Raw genomic sequence first — 13,878 nt, 5'->3', positions numbered from 1 at the left:
CCTTACTGAGATGTGGGCCATTTTCTTAGGCCTTCAGTTTGCTAGGAATTCTGGTTTTACAAATTTTTTAGTTGAGAGCCAATCTTCTCAAGCTATTAGATTGATTACCTTGTTAGGTAATAAGGCTCGAAAACTATATCTAGTGGTTAGGATTCGAGCACTGGCTGATCTTGATTGGAATATTAAGTTTGTCCATTTTGGAAGAGATAGTAACAAGTGTGCAGATTGGATTGCTAACGATGCTCTTGCTTGTCCATTGGATTTTCATGAGATTTCTTCTCTTGATCAATCACTCTTGCTGCGAAGAAGGATATAGATGCGTCCTCTACTCTTCTTAGGAGAGCTGCCCCTGATTAATTGTTGTTTCTTTTCTTTATTTTCTGTCTTTTTTTGGGGCCTTGCCCATTTGATTACCAATTTTTTTTTTTTTTTTTGAAATTTGCTCAAATTTAGAGTTATTTGGATAATCAGAAAACAAGTTTTGAGCTATTCAAATTAAACCTAGTTACATAAAATATCAAATATTTGATCTAATTTTAAAATATGAATATTTCGTCTAAATTAAAGTTTGTTTTTGACTGTTCTAATATTGAATAGCATTTTGTTCAATCTTAACTTATATATGTCCAACTTCATAAAAACATAAAAATAAAGAGAGAGGCGGGAATACACACATGAGAAAGGGACGGGGAAAAAATTGTTTATTTATTTTAGTACATTGAAATAGAAATAAAGAAAAATTATCTACGAACAAAAGAAACGCTAATATATATTTATTTTACAAATCACTTTATATTAGTTTTCAATCAGAAACTTATCAAACGATAACTAAATTAGATATTTTTTAAGTTGCAATAAATAACAAAAAAAAGTTATACTATTACTTAATTTTTTAGAAACCGACAAGTCAAAAAAACTTAATTTTATAAACACTCCCCATTTTACTATGCTTTTGTGACTTTTTTTAATATCCATCGTAATTACTTCTTTGAAGTGAGTCGGTTACTCAGTATTCCTACAAACTTTAATTTTTTTGAGCCGATTATAAAATTAATCTCAAGTCGGAGCTTAATCACAGTTAAAACTTTTCGTCCCTCCGTAAAGATGTATTTGCTGATAATGGTGATGGAGGCAGAACAAAGAAACATTTTAATTTAAACATGCCAGGAAAATTTAATAGAAAACAGAAGACTTTATAGGAATTATATTTGACTAGAACATATGTAAAGAACTACAAACCAAATATATATATATATATATATATATATATATATATATATATATATATATATATATATTGTCAGAGAAATTATCATCACTCACAAATTGATATAACCAACCTAATGAAAAAGCGTTGGAAATTGGGATTTTTTTGTTGTTGGAGATATTCCAATCAGTTCATCAATTCACGACTAATTTAATTCGGGGAGGGTTCCAGAATTAAAGCTTTAAACCTTTCCCAAAAACGAAAAAAATGATACGATCAAGAAATAGAAATAGAACAATTCTTGATATTTAGAAAAGATGATAAGACAATTTTCGGTGATCACGTGAGATAGTTACATAGTTGATGTTACTTTTAACATATATGCTTAATTGCTTTAATGATATAGTTTGAGAAGGTTAATTATATCAGTTAAAAGTAGAGGGTGGTTTTCTGAATTAGAGTCTAAGTAAAGGGTGGTTTTCTGAATTAGAGTCTAAGTAAAGGGTGGTAAATTGTAATTTAGCCTTATTTTTAAAATGAGCAAATACAAATATTTACCTTTATTTAAATGATACGTTAATTTGACACAAAATGAGTTAACATGCATAAGAAAAATAGAAAAATAAAAATAGAGAGATAATATTGGTCTTGTTTGAAATCAGTTTTCAAAAACAATTTTTTAATTTTCAGAACAAAAAAATTCATTTGGTAAGGTCTGTTTTGTAAAAAAAATAAAATTAATAACTACAAATGTTTTTTTGTTTTTGGAATCAAATTTAGAGAACATTTGTTTTTGTTTTATGTTTTGGTTTTTAACTTTCAAAACAAAAAAAGCATAAAAAATAACTATTTCAATAACTATTTTCAAAATAATTTTAGAAACAAAAAAAACCAAAATACAATCAAACAGACGACTTTGTTTTTTGCACACATACAAGAATCGGTGGAGCCTGGGAGGAGAAGGAAGAGAAATAAAAATTTGGTTCATCCACTATAAAAATCAATTTTTGGACCACGATGAAAATTATGTAGAAATTAAAAAAAAGTTAGACTATAGTCTTAAGATTCAGTAGGTCATATGCTATTCCTGCAGATTCCATCTGGGTCTGACTTTAGTTATTATTGGGCTAATAGTGCAGATTGAGCCCGCTACATCCTTTAGGATAGGGTATGCTGCAGCTATGAAGCACTGACACTTCAAAAATCTTGACGTGTTGCGTCTGACACTTTTCGATACTCTCTGACACTTCGACACTCTCCGACACTCCAACACGCATTGTAGAAACTCAAAAGATAGTTCAAAGGTTATGTTAAGTTGTATTTTTAGTTTCAACTACTAGATTCGTTGGATTACGATTACCATTTTATTGAGTTTAATATAAATATTTGGGATATCTCATGTTTCTTTGCAAAATTGATGGGTATTATAAGTTTAACTTCTGTTTTTTGTTAAATTATTGAATATTAAATATAATATACACTACATAAATTAAAAATATTATTTAATATCACAACGTGTCCTAACGTGTCAAAATCTAACATTTTTTAGAATTAACGTGTCGGAGTGTCGTATAATGTCGTGTCACGTGTCCCGTGTCGATATCGATGCTACACAGCTGCAGAGTACCTTAATTAACTTTTTTATTTTTTTCCATGTATATAATTGCAGACTTAATTCCAAATTGGAAATGATTTTGAGATTTCTAAAATCGTTTATGCATATTAATTTCATAAAAATCAATTTTTTTAGGGAGCTTTTAATTGTTGCACAGTACACTACTTAAATAACCCTTTTTTAATTTAATTTTTCATATGCATAATTAATAATGTCAAACACAAAATAAAACCAACAAAAAATTTCCAAATTAGAAAAAAAATTAGAGACATTATGGTAGTTTTCTTTCCAAATTGGAAGAGATTGCGATTAATACACATTAACTTCATATTGACAATTTTTTTATTTTTCGGGGTGCTTTTAAGTGTTGCAAAGTACATTAATTAAACAACCATTTTTTTATTTTCCATATGTAAAATTAATAATGTCAAACAAAAAATTAAACCAATAAGAAATTTCCAAATTAGCAAAACAATTAGAGACATTATTGTAATTTTCTTCCGAAATTACATGAGATTTTTTTTAATACATATTAATTTACCATAAACATATTTTGCATTTTGGGGGGGGGGGGGGGTTGCTTTTAATTGTTGCAGAGTACATTAATTAAATAACCATTTTTTAAAATTTCCATGTACATAATTAATAATATCAAACAAAAAATTAAATGCACAAGAAACTTCGAAATTAGCGAAACAACTTGGCAGGAGGGTTACCATTCTCCCCCTAAAAAAGGTAATCCTGATTCTTGAAGGGTTGGTTCAGATATTTCAAATAAAACGAACATTACTTTTTCAAAGAAGGAAAATTGGAAGGAGAAGAGAAATTTCTCTGCTGTCCTGCAAACCCCTAGGGGTTCTTCTTAGCATGGTGGACAACACTTGCAAGAGAATAAAAATCCCAACCATCCTAATTCCAGCCAAGCTGCCAAGAAAACTAATTCCAGTATGGAATATAGGAATATCCATAACATAAAAGATTCCTCTAGTCTTAAGTCTGCTCAGTCTGGAGATCCTACAGACTTTATCTTCTCATCTGAAGGTAATAATCATGAGGCTTTTTCTGGTGCTAAGGAAAAGGTTTTGCTTAAACCTTTTAAACGACACAACTAAAATCCCTGTTAAAAAACTCAATATAGGGACATCGAACTCTTGTTATGAGATGACATGTCAGATAAGGCGATTAATTCAGTTGCTCTGGGATCACCCCTGCTGACTGAAGTTGCAATAAAGAATATTTCCCCGAATTTGATTCCCAACTCTAGTAAATATCAGTCAAAGGAGGGTGAAATTACCCCGGATCCTCCTGATCCCATCATTGAGCTGAAGCCAACAACTTCCAATGTTGTGGAGAGAATAGACAAGGAGAAAAATACCATTGGGACAACACTAGAGCCTATGGATAAAACTAGCCAGGAACTCAGAAATCCTGGACTAATCACTAGTAACCAATGAGCTGTCTTGTCTGGAACTGCAGGGGTGCTGTTAAAAAAGCCTTAAAAACCACCCTTTGTAATTTCGTCAAGAAGTATAAGATTGGCCTTGTTGCTATTCTTGAACCTAGAATTAATGGAAACATGGCTTTGAAGAAAATAAAATAGCTTGGCTTTATGAATTTCTTGGTTAAGGATTCTGTTGGCTTTGTTGGAGGCATCTGGGTTATGTGGAAAGAGGAATGGTGTTCTATCTCCTTAGTTGAAAAATGTAACCAATTTATTCACTGCCCTTGTTCCTGTTCCTCTGGCGAGAGCTTTATCTTTACTATTATTTATGCAAATCCTAAAGAAGAAGCTTGGGATATTCTTTGGTCTGATCATATAAGAATCAGTAGCACTGTCAATGTGCCTTGGGTGATGATGGGTGACTTTAATGAAATTTCTTTTGCTAGAGAAAAGAAAGGAGGTGCTCTTGTTAACATAACTAGATGTAACAAGTTTGCTTCTATTCTTAATGATTGTAAGGTGATGGACCTTGGCTGTTTGGGCTCTAAATTTACTTGTAGAGGGTCAAAATGGCTGCACTTGGAGAGTTTATAAGAGACTAGACCGATTTTGTGCTAATGCTGATTGGAGAACTACTTTTGATAAAGCCACTCTGAGAGCTTTACGTAGGCTCAATTTTGCTCATAACCCCATCCTGCTCTTTCTTCTCCCTTTTGATAAGACTTGGAGAGAAGACCATTCAGGTTTTTAGCTTCTTGACAAGATCATGAATCCTTTCCCCTTTGCTCAACAAGAAATTTCCAAATTAGCAAAATAATAAGAGACATTATTGTAATTTTCTTTCGAAATTACAAGAGATTTTTTTTAATACATATTAATTTACCATAAACATATTTTGCATTTTTTGGGGGGTGCTTTTAATTGTTTCACAGTACATTAATTAAATAACCATTTTTTAAAATTTCCATGTACATAATTAATAATATCAAACAAAAAATTAAATGCACAAGAAACTTCGAAATTAGCAAAACAACTTGGCAGGAGGGTTACCATTCTCCCCCTAAAAAAGGTAATCCTGATTCTTGAAGGGTTGGTTCAGATATTTCAAATAAAACGAACATTACTTTTTCAAAGAAGGAAAATTGGAAGGAGAAGAGCAATTCCTCTGCTGTCCTGCAAACCCCTAGGGGTTCTTCTCAGCATGGTGGACAACACTTGCAAGAGAATAAAAATCCCAACCATCCTAATTCTAGCCAAGCTGCCAAGAAAACTAATTCCAGCATGGAATAGAGGAAGATCCAAAACATAAAAGATTCCTCTAGTTTTAAGTCTGCTCAGTCTCGAGATCCTACAGACTTTGTCTTCTCATCTGAAGGTAATAATCATGAGGCTTTTTCTGGTGCTAAGGAAAAGTTTTTGCTTAAACCTTTTAAACGACACAATGTTCCTAAAATCCCAGTTAAAAAACTCAATATAGGGACATCGAACTCTTGTTATGAGATGACATGTCAGATAAGGCTATTAATTCAGTTGCTCCGGGGCCACCCCTGCTGACTGAAGTTGAAATAAAGAATATTTCCCCGAATTTGATTCCCAACTCTAGTAAGTATCAGTCAAAGGAGGGTGAAATTACCCCGGATCCTCCTGATCCCATCATTGAGCTGAAGCCAACAACTTCCAATGTTGTGGACAGAATAGACAAGGAGAAAGATACCATTGGGACAACACTAGAGCCTATGGATAAAACTAGCCAGGAACTCAAAAATCCTGGACTAATCACTAGTAACCAATGAGCTGTCTTGTCTGGAACTGCAGGGGTGCTGCTAAAAAAGCCTTCAAAACCACCCTTTGTAATTTCGTCAAGAAGTATAAGATTGGCCTTGTTGTCATTCTTGAACCTAGAATTAATGGAAACATGGCTTTGAAGAAAACAAAATAGCTTGGCTTTATGAATTTCTTGGTTAAGGATTCTGTTTGCTTTGTTGGAGGCATCTGGGTTATGTGGAAAGAGGAATGGTGTTCTATCTCCTTAGTTGAAAAAAGTAACCAATTTATTTACTTCTCTTGTTCCTGTTCCTATGGTGAGAGCTTTCTCTTTACTATTGTTTATGCAAATCCTAAAAAGAAGCTTGGGATATTCTTTGGTCTGATCTTATAAGAATCAGTAGCACTGTCAATGGGCCTTGGGTGATGATGGGTGACTTTAATGAAATTTCTTTTGCTAGAGAAAAGAAAGGAGGTGCTCCTGTTAACATAACTAGATGTAACAAGTTTGCTTCTATTCTTAATGATTGTAAGGTGATGGACCTTGGCTGTTTGGGCTCTAAATTTACTTGTAGAAGGTCAAAATGGCTGCACTTGGAGAGAGTTTATAAGAGACTAGACCGAGTTTGTGCTAATGCTGATTGGAGAACTACTTTTGATAAAGCCACTCTGAGAGCTTTACCTAGGCTCAATTCTGATCAACCCCATCCTGCTCTTTCTTCTCCCTTTTGATAAGACTTGGAGAGAAATACCATTCAGGTTTTTGGCTTCTTGGCAAGATCATGAATCCTTTTCCCTTTCCTCAACAATACTTGGTGTTCTAATTCTAAAATTAGCACCTGCCTATCTAATATTGTTCCTCATATTAAAAGCTGGAATAAGCAAGTCTTTGGCTGTATCCAAGCCAAGAAAGATTATCTTTCGAAAAATCTTTTTGATACCCAACAGAATATTTTGAATTTAAATGATGAAGATCTGTCTAGCCAGGAGAATAGTATTCAAGAGAAGCTGAATTTAATTCTTGAGCAAGAAGAAATGTTATGGCTTCAAAACGCTAGATGCAAGTGGATAGTTGATGGGGATAGGAATACAAAGTTCTATCATACTACCACTATCTTTAGAAGAGTTAGGAACAGAATTGTGGAGTTTAAGAACGATGTGGGACACTTTGTAAGGGATGAAGCTAATCTTATTAATTTAATCCATTCGTTTTGTGCTAATCTTGTCACTGAAGAAGTGCCCCTGAGACCGTGGCATAACACCTGCACTATATGGCCTGATATTGAGGAGTTTGAGCTCAAAAGATTGAGCAGAGAATTTTCTATAGTGATATCAAAACTTTTTTTTTAATATTGGGGCCCTTAAAGCCCCTAGACCACATGGTTTTCCAGCTTTATATTTTCAGAGGAATTGGAATTTTATTGGTCAGCTAACCTGTGATTTTATTCAGTTTTTATGGAATAATCCGGCTAGTATCAAAGAGATTAATCAGACTTTTCTAGTGTGATTCTGAAGCTGAAAAATGGGAGAAAATTGCCCAGTTTAGACCTATAGCATCATGTTCGGTTCTCTATAAATGGATTAGCAAGATCATTGTTAACAAGTTAAAACCTCTTCTTAAAAAGCTTATATCTCCTCATAAGGTAAGCTTCGTTCCTAATAGACAAATACAAGAAAACATTGTGATTGTCCAAGAGATGGTGCATTCTATGAGTAAAATGAGGGGTAATAGAGGTTTTCTTGCAATTAAAATTGACCTTGAGAAGACATATGATCGGATATCTTGGTCCTTTATTCATAATGTTCTCATGGAATTAAAGCTTCCTGCCTCCTTGATCAATATTATCATGCATTATATATCCTCCTCAAATCTGGAAATTCTTTGGAATGGCTCAAAGCTGGTTCGTCATCTCCTAGTAGGGGCCTAAGAGAAGGAGATCCTATGTCCCCTTACATTTTTTACCTTTGTATGGAGAAATTATCTCATTTAATTGCAAATGTAGTTGATAGCAGGAGATGGAAGCCTATGACAGAAAGTAAAGGGGGTCTTAAAATTTCCCATCTTTTGTTTGCAGATGATCTTATGCTCTTTGCTGAAGCTAATATTGAGCAAATTTCCATCATCATGGCTACTCTTTCTTTGTTTGGTGATATCTCTAGGCAGGAGGTTAGTTCCTTAAATTCTAACATTTTTTTCTCTAAAATGTTCTGGAGAATCTTGCCAATGATATAGTGAATTTGTCTAGTTTTAAGCAAACTAAAAACCTTGGTAGATACCTTGATTATATGATGAAACATGGAAGAATAAACAAAAGCCACTACAGTGATATTATGATAGAGTCCACAATAGGCTTCAAGGGTAGAAAAGATAGTGTCTATCCATGTCTAGGAGAGTCATTCTTGCAAAGTCAGTTATCTTTGCTATACTTATGTTCCAAATGCAGAATAGCTTACTCCCTGTTGGTATTTGTGAAGATATAGAAAAACTGCAAAGAAAATTCATTTGGGGTGACTCAGATAATCACAAGAAGCATAATCTTATACCTTGGGAAAATTTGAGACTGCTGAAGGAGCTTGGTGGGCTGGGAATTATAAACTTAAGGAAGCATAATGAAGCTTTTCTGCGTAAATTATTCTGGAACTTGCTCCAGTCTCCTACTCATTTGTGGGCCTGTGTTTTGATCTATAAGTATGGTAGGAAGCTTGACCTAATTAAGGAAGTTACTTGTGAACCATATGACTCTCATTTATGGAAAAGTATTTGTAAAATCTGGCCAGATGCAATAAGATCTATGATCTGGCATATTGGTGATGGTAAATTTGTGAGCTTTTTTTTTATAGCTGGACAGGTCTGGATCAGAATCTGTTCTCCTTGGCTACTCCTACTCCCAATCCCGATGTTTTGATTAAAAATGGTGAGGAGTATGTTCTTTTTAACGGTGGACAAAATTATTCTTTAATCAGTAACTTTTTTCCTGTGGAAGTTTTGAATAAAATTTTGGCTATCTCCCCCCAAGATCCTGATATGGGTGCTGACTGCCTGACTTTGAAAAATTGGAATCCCAGCCAATCTTTAGTGAATATTTCCTATAAAAATCTTATGAGATCTGAAGATGATATTCCTAATAAAGATTGGGACATAATTTGGAAGTGGAAAGGAGCGGAAAGAATAAAGTTCCTTATATGGAAAATGAAACATGTCAGATTGCTTACCAAGGAAAGAACTGCCAAGTGGGGAAATACCTCAGATATATGTCCCTTTTGTTATGATAAATTGGAAACATTATTGCATGCTTTCTGTGACTGTCCTAAAGCTCGGGCCATTTAGAACCTCAAGCTTCTTCAACCCCTTCCCCCTAACTTTTTTGTTTGCTCTTCTTTTTAGGATTGGCTAAATCAAAACTTATGTTTCAACAAAAGAAATAGGGAGGACCAGAGAAATTTTTTCTTTCTAGCTTGCAACTTCTTATGGAATCGGAGAAATTCTGAAATTCATGATGTGGATTTCTCCTAGCTAACAAATCTGGAAATCTGCATTCTTTCCTTGCTGAACCAGATCATTTTGAGCAAAACCCCTCGAGTTTGCACCCTTATCAGTGTCTCGGATGTGACTATTGCTTCTTCTTGGACCCGCCCAGAACCTGATAGTGTTAAACTTAACGTAGATGGAGCCGTTATGAACGAAAAGGCTACTTGTGGTGGTCTTCTTAGAGACTTCAATGGATCCTGGCTTGGTGGTTTTAATTATTTTTGGGATCCTGTTCTCCTCAGCAATCTGAATTCTTGGCTGTCTTTCATGGATTACATTTTGCTTGGAACAAAGGTTGGAGGAAGATTGTAGTAGAAAGTGACTCATTTTTAATGGTCAATTCTCTTACCTACACTGGTAAGGATACTCGAAAGTTTTCATTGGTAACTAAGATTCGAGTTTTACTTGATAGAGATTGGAGTGTTTCTATATCTCATATGCCTAGAGCTTGTAATAATTGTGAAGATTGGCTAGTCAAAGAAGCATTCAACAACAGTAATGGCCTATTTTCTTTTTTATCTCCTCAGTCAGATCTGAAGAACCTTCTCTCCGCTGACTGTCTTGATCTTGGAGATCTTGATCCTAGAGATATAGCTTCTGTTCTATTTCCTTAAGCTTTCTATGTTTTTTTTCCTTTGTTGTTTCTTTTTTTTGTTTTTTCCTTGTGTTTGGGGCCTAGCCCCTCTTTTGTACCAAAAAAAACACATAATTAAATGCACAACAAACTTCCAAATTAGGAAGACATTAACAGACATTATTGCAGTTTTCTTTCCAAATCAATCTTGCATTTTTTTCGGGAGCTTGCAACATCTGAGAGTATTTTCAAAGCCAAATCACATGGATACCTCATCTTTGTTATCCCAAATCCTTTCTTGCATGGACCTGAATTATTTTCGTCCATTGCGATTGGCTCTGCAGATTAAAGAATACTGTTACTTTCACTTTCTTTCCTTCTCTTGTGATACATGATAGTAGAGCTTTGGCGATTAAAAGAAGGGATTTATTAATCTCCTTTAATAGAAGATAATTGTCTCATGCATAGAAACAAATTATGTGGGTCCCACCATTTTTAAAAAATAAAAAAATAAAAAAAGAATGGCACAATTTTTTATGCCTCACTAGCATAAGATAATTATCTTCTATAAAAGGAGACAATTTAAACCCTTATGCTTTGTTTGGGAGTTGGTTTTAGGAGGGAAGGAAAGGAAAATGGAGAATTTTAGTAAGCCCTTCCTTTGTTTGTGAGTTTAAAAAAAAAAGGGGAAGAGTTTGAGGATTTTTACTAAACCCTCCAAAACCCTCCTTCTTCTTAAAATTAAAGTTCCCCCAATTTGGAGGGTTTGAGGGGAAAATATTAAAAATTACTTATCTACCCTTAGCATTAAAATGTTAAAACCACATAATTGTGAATCATTTTTAAATGCGATATTATTAGAAAAGTCTCAAATACCGACAGGATTTATTGACAAAAAATATTTCGTCAAAAATAGTGATAAAATTTTTGACGAAAATCATATATGTCAAAATATTTCCGTAAAAACTAAAGACAAGATTAGAGACGGAACCAAATTTTTCCATAATTACTAACACAAGTTTTGTACGAAAAAAACAAATTCAGTCAAAATTATTGATAGAATCTAAATTCCGTCGAAGCTTTTAACGAAAATATTTCTGTCCAAAATTTTCACGAAACACATTTCCATCGAAACGTTTCGACCTAAAACAATTACGTCAAATTTTTTTACGGAAAACATTTTCAACAAAATTTTTTCCAAAAATATTCGACGAAAAATATTTCGTTCAAAATTGTGACTAAAACATTTTTGTAAAATTTTTTGAAGGAAAATTGTGTTTGTCAAAATTCTTTACGGAATCTAAATTTCATCAAAACATTTCTCTCAAAATATTTAACAAAAAAACATATTCATCGAAATTTTGAACGAAAAATATTTCCAACGAAACACATTTCCACCGAAAATTTGTGACGGAAAAAATTTCATCAAAATTCTTTACAGAATTTAAATTTTGTCTTAAGTTTTTGACAGAAATATTTTCGTTAAACTTTTTGACAAAAAAAATTTCTGTCAAAATTTTTAACGAAACTCATTTGCATCAAAAATTTTCGTTTAATATTTCTGTCAAGTTTTTTTGATAAAACACATTTCCATCTAAATTTTCAACAGAACACATTTTTGTCAAAAAAATTAGACAGAAAATTTTTTCATAAACAATTTTTGACGGAAAATATTTGGATAAAAAATTTTGACAGAAAAAATATTTGTCAAAATTCTTTATAGAGAATCTAAATTTCGTCGAAAGTTTCGAATGAAACATTTTCCTCAAAATGTTTGACAAAACAATTTTCTTCGAAATTTTTGTCACAACATATTTTCATCGAAATTTTAAACGAAAAATATTTCGTCAAAATTTTTCATGGAATTCTTTTTTCGTTTAAAACATTTTATGGAGGAAATCATTTTTTGCAAAACTTTTGATGAAAACTAAATTCGTAAAAAAATTTGGTAGAAAATTTTTTTTTGTGAAAAATTTTATTGGAGAAAAAATTGTCAATTTCGACGAAAAAATAATTTTTTGATGAATTTTTCGTCGTTTGCAACGTAAAAATTTCGTCGAAAATACGATCTTTTTTAGAATTGTGAAAAGTACATAAATAATTTTGTTAGAAATTTTAAATTTAGTTTAATCTGTAAAATTTAATAATTATATTTATTTTAAAAATGGGGTAAAATAGTAAAAATATCTCATTAACCATCTATTTTTCTCCCTTATCGTTTTTTTAACTCCCGAACAAGGGAAGGGAATACCCTTCATTTTCCTTCCCCTCCTTCCCCCTTAGATCCCCTTCCTTTACCCTTCAAACTTCCAAACAAAGCCTCCAAACTTTTAAATATTTGTCATATTTAAAAGTGATCTTTCTTTATTTATTTTATATATATGCAAAAATGTTTATTAGTATCCGTGGTTTATCAGGTTCTTTCTTTAGGATCTGAAATATTTGTCATATTTTGTCTTCAAAAAAATATTTGTCATATTTAAAAGTGATTTATCAGTATCCTTGATTAATCAGTGTCTTTCTTTAGGCGCTAAAATATTTGTCGTATTTGAAAGAAATATTTCGTTATTTATCATATATATATATAGGGAAAAGTGTCTATACTTTTAAATTACACAACTTACATCCTTTCACTCTCACAAAGAGGTGGGACCTACAACTTTATTTTTTTTTGTCAACTCTCTCTCCTCCTTTATCTATCTCTTTCTCTTTCTTAAAATGACACAACTTTACATCCTTCAAAATTATACACACTTTTCCCATATATATATGTTAAACTATTTATCGATATCCGTGATTAATCAGTATTCTCCAGGCGCTAAAATATTGTCATATCAAAGCGGAATATCCTGATAAATCAATGATACTAATAAATATTTTTGCATATATCTATAATAAATAATTGCTTGATTTTTAATATAAATATGACTATAGTTATGCTTTAATTCATCTAGAGTGATTTGCTGCGAGGTATTGGAGTTTGTTGGGATATTCAAGTGTGATGAGTCTCACATTAGTTGATAATAAGCTAAGTGAAGAGTATATAAGTGGAAGGACTCATGAATCCAATGTCTTAAGGTTTTGGGTTAAGACGTGGTGTCGGACCCACTTGATATGACCGGTCTAGCTTAGCTCATTGGTGGTGGTTCCTCGCCACGGGCTTCCCCTGGACCCGCCTGACAGTGGTATCAGAGTTGGGTTGGGCTCGAGCTAGCCTGGTGATTGGCTAGGAGGTGGGTCGAGCACTTTGTGCTTGGGGTACTCGGTTGAGGGGGAGCATATCAATAGTGAGTTTCACACTTGAGGGAGAGATTGTTGGGATATTCAAGTGTGATGAGTCCCACATTAGTTGGTAATGGGCTAAGTGAAGAGTATATAAGTGGAAGGACCCATGAACCCAATGCCTTAAGGTTTTGGGTTGAGACGTGGTATCAGACCCATTTGATATGACCGGTCTAGCTTAGCTCATTGGTGGTGGTCCCCCGCCACGGGCTTTCCCTGAACCTGACAGTGGTATCAGAGCCGGGTTGGGCTCGAGCTAGCCTGGTGATTGGCTAGGAGGCGGGTTGAGTACTTTGCGCTTGGGGTACTCGGTTGAGGGGAAGCATACCAATGGTGGGTTTCACACTTGAGGGGGAGACTGTTGGGATATTCAAGTGTGATGAGTTCCACATTGGTTGGTAATGAGCTAAGTGAAGAGTATATAAGTGGAAGGACCCATGAACCCAATGCCTTAAGGTTTTGGGTT

Source organism: Gastrolobium bilobum, unplaced genomic scaffold (assembly GCF_033153095.1).
Source record: "Gastrolobium bilobum isolate Gb01-03AN ecotype WA unplaced genomic scaffold, APGP_CSIRO_Gbil_v1 utg7237, whole genome shotgun sequence".
Taxonomy (NCBI): Eukaryota; Viridiplantae; Streptophyta; class Magnoliopsida; order Fabales; family Fabaceae; genus Gastrolobium; species Gastrolobium bilobum.
This window is presented reverse-complemented; position numbering follows the sequence as displayed.